This window comes from Dipteris shenzhenensis, chromosome 7, assembly GCF_047967505.1.
Source record: "Dipteris shenzhenensis isolate YYH24624 ecotype China chromosome 7, Dip_SZ_1.0, whole genome shotgun sequence".
Lineage (NCBI taxonomy): Eukaryota > Viridiplantae > Streptophyta > Polypodiopsida > Gleicheniales > Dipteridaceae > Dipteris > Dipteris shenzhenensis.
Window position 1 is genome coordinate 497,439 of NC_141602.1, and position 16,562 is coordinate 514,000.

Consider the following 16,562-nt stretch of genomic DNA (forward strand, 5'->3'; position numbering starts at 1 on the left):
TGCTAGCAAGGTTGGGGGTTCGAGTTGTATGAGTAGGAAAGCCATGTTTTATTTGTTGTGGGGGATTATTCTTTTAGTTGAAAGTAATGATTATTATGCATACATTTGATTTCCACGTTCCTTCTTATTTCAAGATTTGCTTTGGAAAATCTTGAAGCTTTGTGAGACTTTATTTGCGTTGGAAAATCTTGAAACTTTGTGAGACAGGCTCGCATTCGGTGGGTAGATAAAGTGTCATACTCGACACCAAGCTAAAAGTACAACATTAGTGAATGCACACTATGATATGATGGAGGAACATGTATAAAGTTGTTCTAACACTCACTTTGGCAATAGCTAGTTGTAGTTGCTTCCTATGGATGGATGAATGTTGCTAATTTTCCAAAGGGGAAGCATTCTATATGTTTCCTTAAAGAAGTGGTGAGCTTTAATCAAGGCAACATATAGCAAGTGTATTTTTGCTATGAAGGAGAATGACCTAAATGCATTGTCCAACTTGTTATGAACAATGCATCCAATTGTATTAGGTTGGTGCTCATTGGTATCTTGAAAGAGAAATATATCCAATGAATGCTATGCACATACCTTAGTTTTTTACAAGCATAAAGAGACTCATGTTGATGTTGCGAGAGTGATATTGGCATTCATTTCAATGCATCAATGTGTTCTTCATATCTATAAACAAAACAATAAAAAATAAGGATTTGCATAGATTTGCATACTTTTGTACCCGTGGAATCAACCTTAAAATTGAGATGCGATTGTACCATATGATTATAAGAAAGAGAGGGAGCAAAAGATGCCTGTTATGAAGCTTTTTATGCTTGCAATGAGGGTGCTTGATTCTAGACGTCTTGCCATGGTCAAAACTTGCATGACGTTGGAAAGAAAAGGCATTGCTTTTGATGAAAAGAAGAGGTAACTAGGTGTGCTATTTTGCATTATTCCTTATAGAACATTAGAGAAGCCCATACCCTATTACATAGTGTTTGCCTTTTTGATCAAGAGTGGTGGTAGATGAAGGGCATCTAGATGGATTTCATATACTTGTATGTGCATATTTTCACCTCCCAACACACTTGCAAGTACACCTTTCCTTATCTATCCTATCCCTTTCCTTCCATCCTCTCCCTTTTCCCCTTTCTCCCCTCCTTTAATTCTTCCTTTCTACCCCCTTTCACCTCTCTCAAATTATCATGCATTGTTATTTTTTTTTATTTCTCCACCCCCCTTTCCCCTCTTTCAGTTCTCCATCCCCCTTTTCCTCCGCATCATCTCAAGCTCTCCCTTTTCCTCTCCATCCTATCTCTTTCCCTCTCTCGCTTCACTCTAAATTCTTCCCCCTATTCTCCAACCCCCTTTCCCCATTTTCAATTCTCCATCCCCTTTTCCCTCTCCAGCCTCTCAAGCTCTTCCCTATCCCCGCTATCCTCTCCCTTTCCATCTTTCTCCCCCCCTTCAGTTCTTCCCCCTTTCACCTCTCGAGAATTATCGTCTTGTTCTTTTTTTATTTCTCCATCCCCCTTCCCCCTCTTTCAATTCTCCATCCCCCTTTCCCTCTCGATTTTCTTATTCTCTACCTTTACCTCTTCATCCTTTCCCTTTCCCTCTTTGTTCCCTCTTTTAATTATTGCCTCTTTCTTTCCCCTTTTACCTGACCATGCATTGTTATTTTTTATATTTATGCATTCCCCTTTCCCCTCTTTCTTGATCTCCCTTTCCCTCTTTATCCTTTCCCTTGCCCCTATTCTCATTCTTTCATGTCTCCAAATTAAAGTTTTTTATTCATACATTCACATGCAAAAATCCTTCCTTATACACTTAGTATCTCTAGATTAATGGAACATCCACACCCTCAACTTAGTGCTTTGAAATGCAATGCATGTTGCCAATATCCAAAGAACATGCCTGTTGCCAATATCCCAAGGGAGGCATGGATTTTTTACTCTATCATGTAGGAGAAAAACTCAAAGATAATAGACTATGGATAGAAATGCAATTTGACAGTATGTGTATGGACCCCACATATGCAACACATTGAAAGTACCGCTTTCCAACAAGCAAGATAGTTGCAAATAATGCAAGAAGCTAGGGAGAAAGCAAGAGAGCGAAGAAAGTCCATATTCGTAGATCTCATTAGTTTTGTGTTGACGACTTCTTGGATTGATCGAGTGTACGTCATTCAAGAAGAGTCTGACGAGATTTGTGAAGATTAGATGAGGGTATCGAAGGTGACTAGTCAATAGAATATTGTTATACAATATCTATTTACATAGCTTCAAGAAGAAAACTTTGTAAAATTTTTAGGGGACTTCGGATCCTTTACTAGAATCAAGCATTTGCATTTTGGCCTTGCATAATGGATCAAAAGAAAATTAGTAAGTGTGTGTTCATTTGTTTTGAATATCATTACACAATTTTATAGAGTGGAACACAATTTTTATATAATTTATCATAGTATATTGAAGTTCTAGTGTAAATTTACCATCCCTGTCTCCCCTCTTTAGTCATGTGGAAGTCATTGTCGTTTCATCATTGGTGCACATCTATTTTACATGGTATTTAGTAGAAAACTTAGTATCATCATGGTTTCAGTGATAGTTGCACATATATTTTAGCATTCTAGTTACCATTCAAGTGATCATGATTCACGTGGCAGTGCCGCCTAGAAGGGAGCAGAGAAGGTTCAAAGAAAAAACTTTCAGTTGGAGATAAAGTGCAAAAGTTTATTTACAAGCTCGATCCCCATGAGCATTTGCAAATCATGTAGGACATGGAGCAACAATATGATATTTCTGAGAGCCTGTGGTTTCAATCTCATGCCACATTGGAGGCAACACAATCATTAGGCACTAGGATCCATCACTCATGTCACACTAGCACATCCCATTCACATGGCTTGGATGCTAGTCAGCACTCACATGATGATGTTGGTGCTCCGCATGATGATGATGATGTGTATAGTGACTAGTCCATGGGCATAATTATGGATGCAAATGTGAATGTGTTAATTTTGTCATTGCGGCAATGATGCTACTTAGGGACAAGGAAGGAGGAGGAAGAGGGAGGAGGGTGGAGGAGGAGAGAGGAGGGAGGAGGAGGAGGGAGGGGGGAGGAGGAGGAGGGAGGTGGGTAAAGGAGGAGGGCGGAGGAGGGAGGAAGAGGGAGGAGGAGGAGTGTGGAGGAAGAGGGAGGAGGAGGAGGGTGGAGGAAGAGGGAGGAGAAGAGAGGAGGAGGGAGGAAGGAGGAGGAGGAGGAGGGAGTACAAGGGTAGAGAGTGTAAGGGTAAGGGCAGCTAGAAATAGATAAGAGAGCATGGACGCAATGGAGATCAATCACATGAACACAATAGTGAGCTTGAACACTGAACCCCAAAGAGTAGGAGCTTCATTCCATTGAGAGATATTTATACATTTGGTATCTACACAATCTGTAGTAGGTACCTCTGTGGTGGGAGCTCTTTTGTAAGAGACCTTTTGGATAAGAGTCCCTCCACTTTTGGGGGGGACCTTTAGGGTCTCTACACAAAGTGGGGGGACCTTTGAGTCTACACAAAGGGGGGGGGCCTTTTGGGTCTCTACACAAAATGGGGGGACCTTTGAGTCTTTACACAAAGTGGGGAATTCAAAGAAGTCATGATGGACTTCAGATCACAACCAAAGGAAAAGAAGAATAATGTCCTCAAACAATTGCATGAGGAATTTTTTATGCTTGAGCATCTCACATTTGACTCGAGGTGGATGCTAAACAAAATGGTAGATTTCCATAGCATAAAAAAGAGGCGACTCAAAAGACCATAAGATACTTGCATCCAATCAATCCTTCTAGAATGATTGGAAGAAGGCGAGGGATGAAGTAGAGAACCCCCCCTCCACAAGCCTAACCAACATAGGAGAGCTGTAGAATCTTGCGTAGAAAAAGTGTGCGATTCCCACTTTGGATTGGGGGACAAAGGACTATTTTTTGAGATTTGTACATCATTGGTGGATGTAAATATCGGATAGGATTTGGATGTGGATGTGAAGATCTGGTCACCTATAAACTAGGTGGTACCATTGTGTATCTTATGGATCACAAGAAGCCTTCCATTTGATAAGGCTCATAGCTAATCCATTTCTCATCTCTTGTGTTTCTCCATCTCATCTCTCTTTGAGTTTCTCTACTCCCTTGAGCACTCCCTTTCTTCAACTTCAACATGGTATCAAATCCATGGCTCTTCTTGGTTTTTTTCCCTTGCCATTCCTAGCTCATCTTTTGTTGAAGCTAGAGTTTACTTTTATGCACAACGTCTAGAGTTTCTTTTTTGGTGCTAGTTCTTGATACTGCTTATAGTCTTCTTGCAGGATACTGTTCCCTCACATTTTTGGGAGGTTGTACATTGTTGAAGGAGAGTTTATATAGTTCCTTATTGGTTTGCAAATGAACACTCCTAAAGTTCCTGTTGCTAACACCTGTGAGCTACCACTATGGGGCTTGTACTCGAGTTGCTACTATGTGGCTTATGTTGAACTTGTTCCTCTATAAAAATCCCTCCCAAAACAAAGTGTTTTGTGGATGTGAGAGGAGTATTTATAGGAGAATTGTAACCCATGTGAGAGGAGTACATGAATAGCCAAAAAGAACTCTAGAGGATGTAAAATTAATGGATGTTTGGAACCAATGCCAAAAAAAACTCAACAATTTGACTTTAGATGAGTGGAATGTGTGTGCAAATGTGCGTAATTGACCTGAATTGAATACAATATCACTGCCAAGTGTATCACTAATGTGATGAGTTATTGATTACCAAGGTATTGAGATAGCATCAAATGTGTGATTGAATCAAATAGAATATCATTGCCAAGTGTATCATTGATGTGATGAGCTATCAATTTCCAAGGTATTGAGCTAGCATCAGACGTTGAATATACTTACTAACGATTTAAAAAATGGATTTGCACTGTGGGAACTAATCAAGTGACTAAAGCAATGGCACACTTAGACTGGTGGAGTTCATATCCATCTCTATTGTAGATGCTATGGAGGGTATGTTCATATTTAATCATTCTTTGGTTGTCAAGAAGTTTGCACTTGCAACACATAACTCAAATCCATAAAGTTTATGATCACATAGACGATCCATGCATGTAATTAATTGTCATTCAATAATTCTCAATGAATTGCAAAGTGCAATCATGCCACTAGATGCAATGCATGCTTCTCAAATTGGTGAGTTGTAGGAGACATATTAACTTAGTAATGAGAATTAATTGTCATTTGCAAGCATCATAATATCAGTGGGGGAGTTTGTAGAGTGCCTTTTGAGAATATAAAAGATGGCTCAAAAGAAAGGATGATTATAGTTTAATCCTAATTTTAGATGCGACCCCTCATACAATATTAGGTACTTCTTCAAGGTGGGGTTTCTTAGCTATTTGCTTCACTATTGCTTATAGCTTTGTTGGTTTTGATCCCCAAATATTAATCAATTGTCTAATATTGACCTCCTTTGTAGTAGACCAATTGTTTAAAATGTAATCACTTTTGAGACGCTAAAGATATGTCCATGTGATTAATAGCATTTGTATTTGAAAAGTGTTCATGCATGATAAATTTTGTATATACTTTGGATCATATGGAATCAATTACAACTTATAGAATGAACACTCTATATATGCTTAATGATCATTTGTATTATTTTTCCTTGGTTGTTTTCCACATGTAGACAAGAAATATATTGATATGGTAGGATCTTGAATTCTAGTACTAATGCTATTGATTTTATCTTTGAAAAAGAATGTGTAAATTTCTATTCCACCAAACAACATGCAATATTTCATTTTTATAACATATTGAGAACATACTATATAGCTTTCTTCTAGAAATGTATCTATGAATAGCCATGAAGAAAATCTTTGGATCTAATCATCTATTATTTTTTTTTGCATTAGGAGACACAAGGTTTCTATTTTCAGTAATTGATCTCTTCATTTCATGAACAAGTGAAATACCAAAGTAGAAAAGCCTACTTTATTATTATGTCCTTGTAGGTCCCACAATATGTCAACTACAGATGCTCCATGTATCTAAGCAAGCTGCAAAGTAAATGTGAAAATGTATTATAAAGATTGCAATTACAAGAAAGTGAACTTGAAATTAAATGTCGAAATTGAGAGCACATGTTGTTGTATTCAATAATTAGATAGCACTTTAAATTCAACAAATAACACTTTGTATCTTAGCACATAGTAATTTGTATTCAACACATAACCACACATTTTTGTGGGGGGTGTTGTCATGCCTACTCTCCAAAAATACATGAGACTAAGGAACGTGCCCTTCCTTGGGAATATAGCATTTTGCATTTAGCAAATAGCACTTTGCATATTGCATTCACCACATAGAACTTTGCATTTGTAATGTATGAATTCAGCAATATGATCAATTAGAAGAAAAATCAATACGCAAGAAACTTTTACCCTTGAGTGATATGGAATGCATAAATCTACACTTCAATCATCCCACGATCCATTGACGGGTGTCATCAAGAGTTTTCCTGCCAGGGTTTTCAAACACTCCACCACTTGGAATGATGTTTGCGATAAAGAAAGGGCCTGTCCAACCACTTGAATACAATAATACCAAGTCACCCATTTAGAATTGGTGATGTCTGAGGTTCCTATCATGCCATGATTTTTGCCTATTTTTTCATACTTCTCGAGCAAAGTTTGCCTCCCAATGGTGCTCCCCCAATGCCTCAAGATCCCATAATTGTTCAATTGCGTAGGCCCTAAATTGTGTCCATCTCAACCATCATCCCAGGCAGGAGCTCATAGGGCATAACTGCATTGAGGCTGTACACCATCATTTCGGTAGCCTTTGTATGGAGCTCATAGGGCATAATTGCATTGTGGCTGTACACCAATTAGAATGGTGAATACCTGGTAATGGCCTTATAGGTAGCCCACCACACAAACAAAACAACTGGGAGTAAAGCATTCCAATTTTCCAAGTAGCTTAGGACAGTCAAATCAAGATTCGACATACCACACATGGTTTTCAATAGAGTCAAGTCAAGATTTCACATACCACACATGGTTTTATTGGTGCTCTCAGCAAAGCCATTGCCATAAGGAGGGTAATAGGAAGTGGATGATTTTTTAATAATTTGTAAATTTTTGATGAGTTTAGCAATGATGTTAGTCAAGAAATGGGTTCCTCAATCAATCATCAATTCTATTAGACACCCAAACTTGGAGATGATATGATCATATAAGAATGTGGCCACTGCTTGTGGTCTGCACACTTGGTACCATAGTGTGTGGGACCAAGAAGTACTTGTTTCCTCACCTTGTGGTAGGGGAGATTGGTCTTACAAACTACAAACCCCAACAAGACAAAGGTGGCACTAGACTGCACGGTTTGAGGGGTAGGTACTCACATTTGGTGGGCTTGGGTGTTGCTTTTTGATAGAAGTCACATTGTCACATATTGGTGTCACAATCTTTGCACATTGGTGTTGTTTGTTGACAGGAGTCACATGATCGCACATTGGTGTAATAAACTTGGAACAACTTGGGCCACATGAAACTGGCTCTATGATATTTTTAGTAGTGGATTTTGGGGCCATTTGACCACCCCCATGCTAGTGTGAGCCTCCTCATGAATGGATGCAGTTTCGTGTCGGAGCACGGGCTGTGCCTCAAGATGTGGCCTTTCCCAACTTATACAATCATTCTGCGATCTATTTGAAAGAAGCTCCTTGAATGATCCATTTCCTCTTCTCTATTGGTTAAGCCCTTGAGGAACCTCACAAGAACCTCACCCATGGACAACAAATGAACTACATTAGCATACCATGGTGGGAAGCAGTCGTGACTCGTGACGGCAAACAAAGAGTCATCCAAAGTAATGTAACTTTTAAAATCTAGCATCGGGAAATCTATCCTCAAGCTACTTCCCCCAAAGTTGTCCGAGACAAGTGGTCAATAATTTTATGTAACCTTTCAACCCATACCACAATGACTAGTTCGAATTCTTGGAAAAAGAGAATCCATTTGCTTCATCTTTTGATGAAAGTGGGTTTGTTCAATAAATATTTAAGAGCTTGATGATTCGTGATGAATATAAACTAACTTCCCAAAAGGTAATGGTGGTACTTGGTCATGGCATAAACCATCCTGAGACCCTCCCATTTAGTGATACTATAGTTTTGTTTTGCTTGGTTTAGTCATCAGCTGGCAAAGTATACATGGGTCCAGCTTGTGGTCCTTTGGCAAGACCAATATTGCAGCAATGGCCAATCCACTAGCATCCACATGAACATGAAAGATAACTTTCTAGTTGGGATGGTGTAGAATTAGTGCCTTCATTAAATGTTCCTTGAGAGTCATACCAAATAAAGGACCATTCCCGATGAAGTTCTATCAGTGTGAGTGTGATGTTCACGTAAGAAGATAACCGTCTATAGTAACGCACATGCCCCAAAAAGTATTTCACTTGTTTGGGTGTGCAGGGAATTATAGCCTCCACCTTAGTTGACCTATAGTAATTCCTTTAGTAGAAATAATGTAGCCAAGAAGCACCCCTCTCAATCTAGAAAGAAGAATTTGCTAGGATTCAAGCACAAGCGAGCTTCTCTGCACTTATCAAGACCCATCTCAACTTCTATAAATGATCGGTTTATACTACAGAATCAAGGCAGGAGGTATTCTTACCATTAAAAGTGAAGAAGTGATCTAAAAAGACCTCAAGGAACTTTTCAATATTCTCCTAGAAATTTTGGGTGACTAGTCAACATTAAAATGTTGTTGAGGCACTACATAGACCAAAGGGAATCATTCGGTACACATATGGGGTGACAAAGCTTCTAATCTTACTCCCTCTCCCTGACTTGGTTGTATCCACTGTACCCATCCATGAATGAGTACAGAGCATGACTTGCTCCCTCTCCCTGACTTGGTTGTACCCACTGTACCCATCCATGAATGAGTACAAAGCATGATGAGCTACCATCTCCAATACCTTGTCAGTAAACATGATAGGAAACCGATCTCTTCTTGTAGCTCCATTCAAACTCCTATAGTCTACACATACCCAGAGTTTCCCTGTGTAAAGTTTGGGAACAATGACAATGCCACCCACCCAATTAAATTAGTCCATTGGGTACATCAACCTTACTTTCTCCATTTTCGCAATATAATCTTGGATGGCCTTACCATAGTTAAGATTCATGTGGCATGGTCCTTTGATCACTGGGTCTGCATCTGGGTATAAATCGATGTGATGCTCCAGGAACTCAGCAGGGAACCCCTTTAGATCTTTGTATGACCATGCAAATACATCCACATACTCTTGAAAAAATTCAATTAAAGTAGTGAGAAAATAATCATGCTCCCCAATTCAACTAGCTACCTTTAGATGCCGAGGTTGGTCCTCAGTCCCGATGTTGAGGTATCGCTAGTTTCATGCATGATCAACCTGGAGCATGCATGTTGATGTGGGATTACTTGGCTCCCCTACTCCCAATCCTTCACGTGCACGAGTATCTCCAAAGGAAATTTCCCATCCACTTCCCTCAACCATGACCCAAAAAGGGTACTGGTGCATCCTATTGAAGTGGTTGAGATGTAGAGGCCACAATTGACATCATTTTCTTTTTTCCTTGGTAGGGTCTACCACGTCCTTGGTAGGTAAATCCTTCCACCTTATAAGTGGTCTCTGGAAGGTCTTTTGTAGCTAGGAGATATATCTCTGACACATAAAAATCAAGCAAGATGAGGTCCACCACGTCTTCCTCTTCATGTCTTCCTCTCCATACAGTTGTGGTTTTTGCTCCATTGCATGGAAGGTCCATGACTCCATTTTAGATGTATACTACTTCTCTTAGTTGTCTCGTATGGTCCGGTTTCCCTCTAGTGCCATCATGATGCATTATGGTGTCAATTTTCATTCCAAGTAGTCATATGGTGCACCACCTATCCTTAGGTGAAATTAGTCACCATTTTCCATCTGCCTCTTCGGTGTCATAGATATCATAATGGTCGACTACCCCTTTGGTACCCTCAGTGTCCACTCCCTCTCTATAGGTGCATAATGATCATCCTCCTCTTCTATATGATAGGGATCATACTGGTCACGTGACTCTACAATACCCTTAATGTCCTCTTGCTTTGTCATTGTGAGATGGTCCTCAATTCTATCCAAACTATCCATGTCATGTGTCGCCATTGCCCCGTCATGTCTATCCCTCGAGTCACACAGCCGACCTCACCACCACTTTGTGCGGTACTGGTAGCCACCATCCTTGGGACATGTGGGGATTGGTGCAGAGACCAAAAGGTATCATTTCATAAACTAGTTCACCAAATCTTGGTGAAGTGGATGCTTCATAGGTTACTATTTGCACCCTCCTTGGACTACCAAGATGGGCTTTAGGATTATCTTGGGGGCATAAATCCACCATGTTGACTGATAAGGAGCCCAAGGCTCTCATAGAATCCAAGATGATAGCTTCTTCCTCTTTTAGGCCACTTGATCCAACAAGTACATCAAGATCTCACCATCCTCTTGTGCATCTACATCATAGGTTTCATCTTGAAAGGGTGACTCCTCAATGTAGGCCAATTGTTGTCCCCCAATAGGCTTATCCCCAAGAGCCCAATGCTCCTCCTCCGTGCCTTCTTCCTCTTTGAAAACCTCTTCCCCCAATTCTATCGGCCAATGATGAGCCTTTTTGGGGATCATATCTATTTCCAAGGATATTGATCCTAAGGGAGACCAGACCTCATCAGTGGATCAATCTTGAATAGCCTTTACAAAACTTAGCCATACTCTAGTGCGTCTACATCATAGGCTTCATCTTGAAAGGGTGACTCCACAATGTAGGCCAATTGTTCTTCCCCAAGAGCCCAATCTCCTCCTCCATGCCTGCTTCCTCTTCAAAATCCTCTTCCTCCAGTTTTATTGGCCAGTGATGAGCCTTTTTGGGGATCATATCTACTTCCAAGGATATCCATCCTAAGGGAGACTTGACCTCATCCGTGGATCAATCTTAAATGGCCTTTGCAAAACTCAACCATGGTCTATGGAGAAGTAGAGGATAGATTTTTAAATCTTCGATCAATAGAAATGTGACTCCACCAAACTTCATGTGGACACCTTTTATTGCTCCGATAGGCTTCACTTTGCATTGATCAGCCATACATACTTGAAAATGTACGTCACTTTTTAGCTTCAATCCAAGTTGTTGCATTGTACTTTTGGGCATAATGTTCACGGCTGTGCCACCATCCAAGAAGACATCTTACAGTTGCACCGCGTTTATTTCCATAGTGGGCTTGGAACTTTGTCCGACCAAGCAGTACATTACGTCTGTCGCTTTTGACCAACTCCTTGCTTTACTATTGGTTCATCTTAGCCAACTCGTTCTTGAATTAGCCCCTTCTATCGATCTCTTGGCATGCGTATCAAGAATGCAATGGTTTGTGCTTGATTTGTGGAGACAATCCACATAGTTGTCTTAGGGTAATGTTGGGTCAAGATCCCATTAGCTCTCCATTAAAGGTCAAGGCTAGATGATGGAATTTCAAGACCTAAGAAGCTTAGCTTCTATTTGAGGATCAAAGCTTACTCAAGGTCGAGGGAATAAATCTATGCTGCTAGCAATGGTCCCTTGTAATGTGTAATCCATCACCTGCTTACGTTTATCTTATGAGCTACTATGGGTTATTGGATCTCCTTCTCTTAGTTGGATGTGCTTTTATGGGGAGAGTGGAAGGTCCTGCTTGCTCTTTCTTGTCCATGTCCAGTCCTCGTATCGGTAGCCTACTCTTGTTAGTTGTTGCAAACCTCATTGTTCTGAGCTTCTCAGAAGGAAATTGAGTGCTATCTTCCTCAGAACTTATATTTTATCTCTCTAGTAGCATTATTAACCACTCCTTGGTGCCAAGACTGGTCACTTGAAAAAGTTGTAATAGGCCATGGTGATTGTGTCCCCATGGATATTCTATCAGATTTTACTAATAGTAGAATACAAGGTCAATGCATTCTTGGGCACGTTGTTTGTCAAGGATGTGGGGGATTAAATGCTTGAAGACATTGCTAGGGATTGCAATTGTACTGGCTTTTGTGACGAAGGTGGTTTTGGTTGGTGACAATGTCTCTTGTGTTGATAATGAGTTGTCAACAGAAAAGTCACCTTTGGTTTGTGACCTTATCACAACTCCCAACACTACTCCAATTAGATGTGGGCTATCTTCCACCTCCCCTACCACTACTACCTCAACCATATGGACCTGAGATATTGGTTCCTACCTACCATTGGGACAATCTCTATTGTAGTGGTCATTAGTGTTGCACTGTGTGCATGATGGTCCCCAAAACGGCCATGTAAAATCATCTCGATAGTAGATGTACTCCCCACATCTGTAGCACGTGATAGGTCTTTAAAGGTTGTCCCTTTGGTTGATCCTCTCAAAAACCACCCCGTCGACCCCATTGGGTGCAAGAGCTTGAACAAAGGGGGGTTAGGAAGAAATGGAGGTGGAATAATAGAAGGGATAAGTGGCTTTGATGTGTTCAAAAGAGTGGGGGGTACAAGTACCAGGTCTAAAGTGGTCGGTTTGGCTCTTTGGACCACAACAAATAGGGGTTCTCCAATCACATACTTTGGTAGAAGCATCCTTAACCCCTTAAGGTATCTACATTCAGAGGCGTCATGTCCATGAATTTCATGAAAGGTACGAAATGAGGCAGAAATCAGTACCTTGCATTTAGAGGGACATTCCTAGTGCCCATGACCAAAACCTTTGCACTCAGTGCACTAGAGACCACTTCTAGCCTAGGTTTCAAAGGATGAAGGTCCCTCTGTCCTTGTACTTTCTTTAAGTACTTCTTTGATTTCTTCCAAGTCCTTTTTGAGATGTTGCCATTCTGATGATCCCTCCTTCTTGGAAGCTTGGTCGGTGGAAGTCATGGTGGTACAAAAGTTAATTGAGACCGTTCCATCTTCATGACTTCCCTCAAGAAGTCTTGCAGGGAGGCATGCTCAATAAGTTTTCAACTAGTCTTATTGCAATGGAGCAAGGTAATGCTTTCAAGGACCACCCGTTCATGACAACGTCATTAGGTGGGACCAATAGCTTCCTAGCCAAGACCCTCATTTGAGTGTATACTTCAAAGATGCTCTCTCACATTGTGTCTATGGACAACTCTTGGAGAATCATATGTTCAAACTTTTCTAGCTTGAGAGTCCGCAAAATTTTGTCCTTAGGTCCATCCAAGTTTGGAAATGATCATGGGAAAATTGATTCTACCACATGCCAGCTGTATCCTCTAAAGATGATAGAATATATGTAGAAAGGCATGCTCGTTCTCCATACCTTTGCTAAGGAATGTCCTCATATGAGCTTTTGCATCCCTGGGAGTTGGCCCTTGAACTCTTGGATTTCACATGGACTTTAATAAGTAATTCAAGAAGTCTACCTCTCTCTGCAAGACATAGAACTATCAAGGACGATGTACTCTAGGGCCTGAAGTAGTTGTGCAGAATGAAATAGCAACTTGACTAGTTTGCTGTGTCAAGTCGTGTTGAAGCGGTCACCAATCCCATAAAACTAGCTATTGATGTAGACACAGTTGCAAAAGGAAAAGGGATGTTATCTTCACCTTGATGAGCTCTTGATTATTCCGTGTCATTTGTGCCTTCCTCCTTCACCTACTCTCCGCTTTGCACTTCTTCTTCCCTGTCAAAGTCTTGATTTGGATCTAACCACCAAGGATCTTGTTGGTCCAAGTCAATGAGAGCTTTGATGAAGGTGCTAGCTCTGCAGCTACTTTGATGTGCTCACGAGAACTTCCTGAACTTCTATCACTTTTGTAATGCTTCTTATATCGTGCTTGGCCTAGAGCAAGGCTTCTCTCGACTCTTCTCAAGTATCTTCTTGTTCTTTCACTCGCTCTTTTAAGGTTGTCAAAACTACTCAGCATTAGATCTCTCCACTAAGACCCTAGGATTCACTCTTATTGCTCAACACTATTTGTGTCCCACCGTGATCACCATAAACTATCTGAGGGTAGGTTCGATCACTTCTTGAGGTGTAACCGGAGGCCAAAGGCCACTGGTGTAAGGCACAAGGAACATGTGCTATCGGCAACTTTGGTGTTGATGCAATGTTGCTGATGGTGGTATCATATGCTACGTTGCCATCGATCACATAGTGATGGTGCAAATATGCAATGGTGATGAAGGGGACTACGTTGTACACGATGGTGCAAGTGCAAGCGCTGAGGGGAACAAGAAGAATAGATGGAAGAGAGAGTGATGTGGTATTGGTGATGGTGCAAGTGTGTAACAGAACAGAAAGAAGTGCTGGAATGAGATAAAATGCTCAAGGATCAATGCTCTTTCTAGTGAGAACCACAATAAGGATGCACATACAAGACCAAAATTGGATGATAAATGGACTACCAAGCAGCCTAGAGTACACATATCCAATGTGTAAAGATCACTCACAAAAAAGCCCCAAATACAATAGGCGAGCTCATAGATCAAGCCTTTCTCTCCCACTCAAGTCCCCCCCTTTCGAATGCTCCCCTTTCTCTCCTATCTTCACCTCCCCCATCTCGAATCATCACCGGCAATCTTTCCATTGGCTGCTATGATTCTCCTCTCTCCCCGTTGGTGGATGGCCCTCTCCCATCGATGATACAGGCTGACCCCTTGATGTCTCCAATGATGATTTGGCGGGCATCGACTCTTTGGCAATGCCATAACCCTGTGCTGCGTCAACTTCTACATTGCACGATGCCAAGACTCTTGCATGTGGAGGATAGCATCGTGTGCGTACTTTGTGTGACCTTAGCACAGGGATGGGGCTAGTATGGGTTTAGGATGGGAATATTTTTGTCATCATTACTCTCATCCTAGAGCAAGTGGGAGCAAGTGGCCTAGGATGGATTTAGAATGGGAGTAGCCACTTTTTCTCCCATCCAAAGCCCATAATCCTATGAGGCCACCAAAGCCCAAGTTCTATTTTCAAGAGAGGAACCTTTATAAGTATTAAGTCTATATGGTTTTCTACAATTTCTAAGAATGCATTAAGTCTTTCCTAATACTGATATCCTTAAGGCCAATAGACTTTTTAAAAAAGGTCTCCAACCATGGGCCAAAATATCAGATGGAGAACTAGCCTGAGCTCAAGAGGGAATTTTTTCTCCCAAAGAGTGATAGGGAGATAATCTTTAACAAGTTAGTTTTGGCAAGCAAACAATTATTGGACACGTGGAAGCTTCTTGTTTTATGAAAATGAATTTAGTTGGTTGGACAGCTCTTCTCCTCTGTCTATGCCACCCCCAACACTAACCCGTGTGAGATTGTCAAAGGTTGAACCAGAGACTAATAATCGATGGACCTAGAAGAACAAATTTTCAAGGATGTGGCACAAAGAAATTCTAATAATGTCTACTTTTCTTTGGCTTACCCGACACAAGGCAGTATAGATAAACACAAGAGCGAAAAGGATAGGCAAAGGAATACAAGAAGTGCCCAAGACACAAGGACATATTCCATCTTTTCTTAACTTATCCTCATGCAAGAAGGGCGTGGCAAGTGCTTCAGATGGTCAAAGGAGAGCCCATTAGATAGAATGCTATCGTACTTGGGGATGCAATCAAAGTTAAGTAGGAAGAATGGTCTTTTTTGAGGGAGCACATGCTTCATGGTATCGTTAACTTTTCAAAGAACAGCTTTTGATTTAACATGTTAATAACACCAAGAAAATCTTTGTTCATTGGTTAAGACTAAGAAAATGTTTGTGCCTTGGTTAAACGTGAAAAAGCTTTGCTGATGAAAGAGATCCTAGTATTTAATGGCCAGCTAGCCAAACTAATGCCAGAAAGTAAGGCTCACTAGCAATATACATAGGTAACGCAAGTTCAGAGTAGGATATCCCACATACATTAGAACAACAAACCAATTAGTGTTTTTGTGTTTGGTGGCATATCTTTGTCCTTTCAAAGGAAAGGAATCTCCTATTGTCTTAGAATTTATAGGTCCTAAGCTCTATGTGTGTACAACAAGGTTTGCTCAAATGCAATTCTCAATGGAAATTGCTTACATGGTGCAACGTTTTGTATTCCTAATGCTCTTAATGTATATGTTCAAAACACTTTTTCAACTCAAAAAATTTCCGATCAACTTGATGACATGGCCTACAACTTGGCATCTAGTTGCTGTTGATGTGGATCGATGAGTCAGCAAGGAGTGGTTGTAACTGCTCTAATTAATAAAGTAATTTCCAAGTTCCCAAGTCCCAAGTTGGGTATTCTAGAATTATGTGGTTTTTTCCCTTCTTGATGCAATTGCTATGATTTAACTGCATAGGTGGGACGATCTTCAACTCCCAACGCTATATGTTACCAACTTATAGGGGTTTTCAAAATCATAGTATATTGACTCAACCCCAACACACTTCAATTGCTCACAACCTCTCCATGAGTAATGGTATATCCTTGTGAGGTTTAACTAGCATGATGTTTGTTTTTTCTACATTCATTGGAAGCCTATTATCCAAACAAAAATG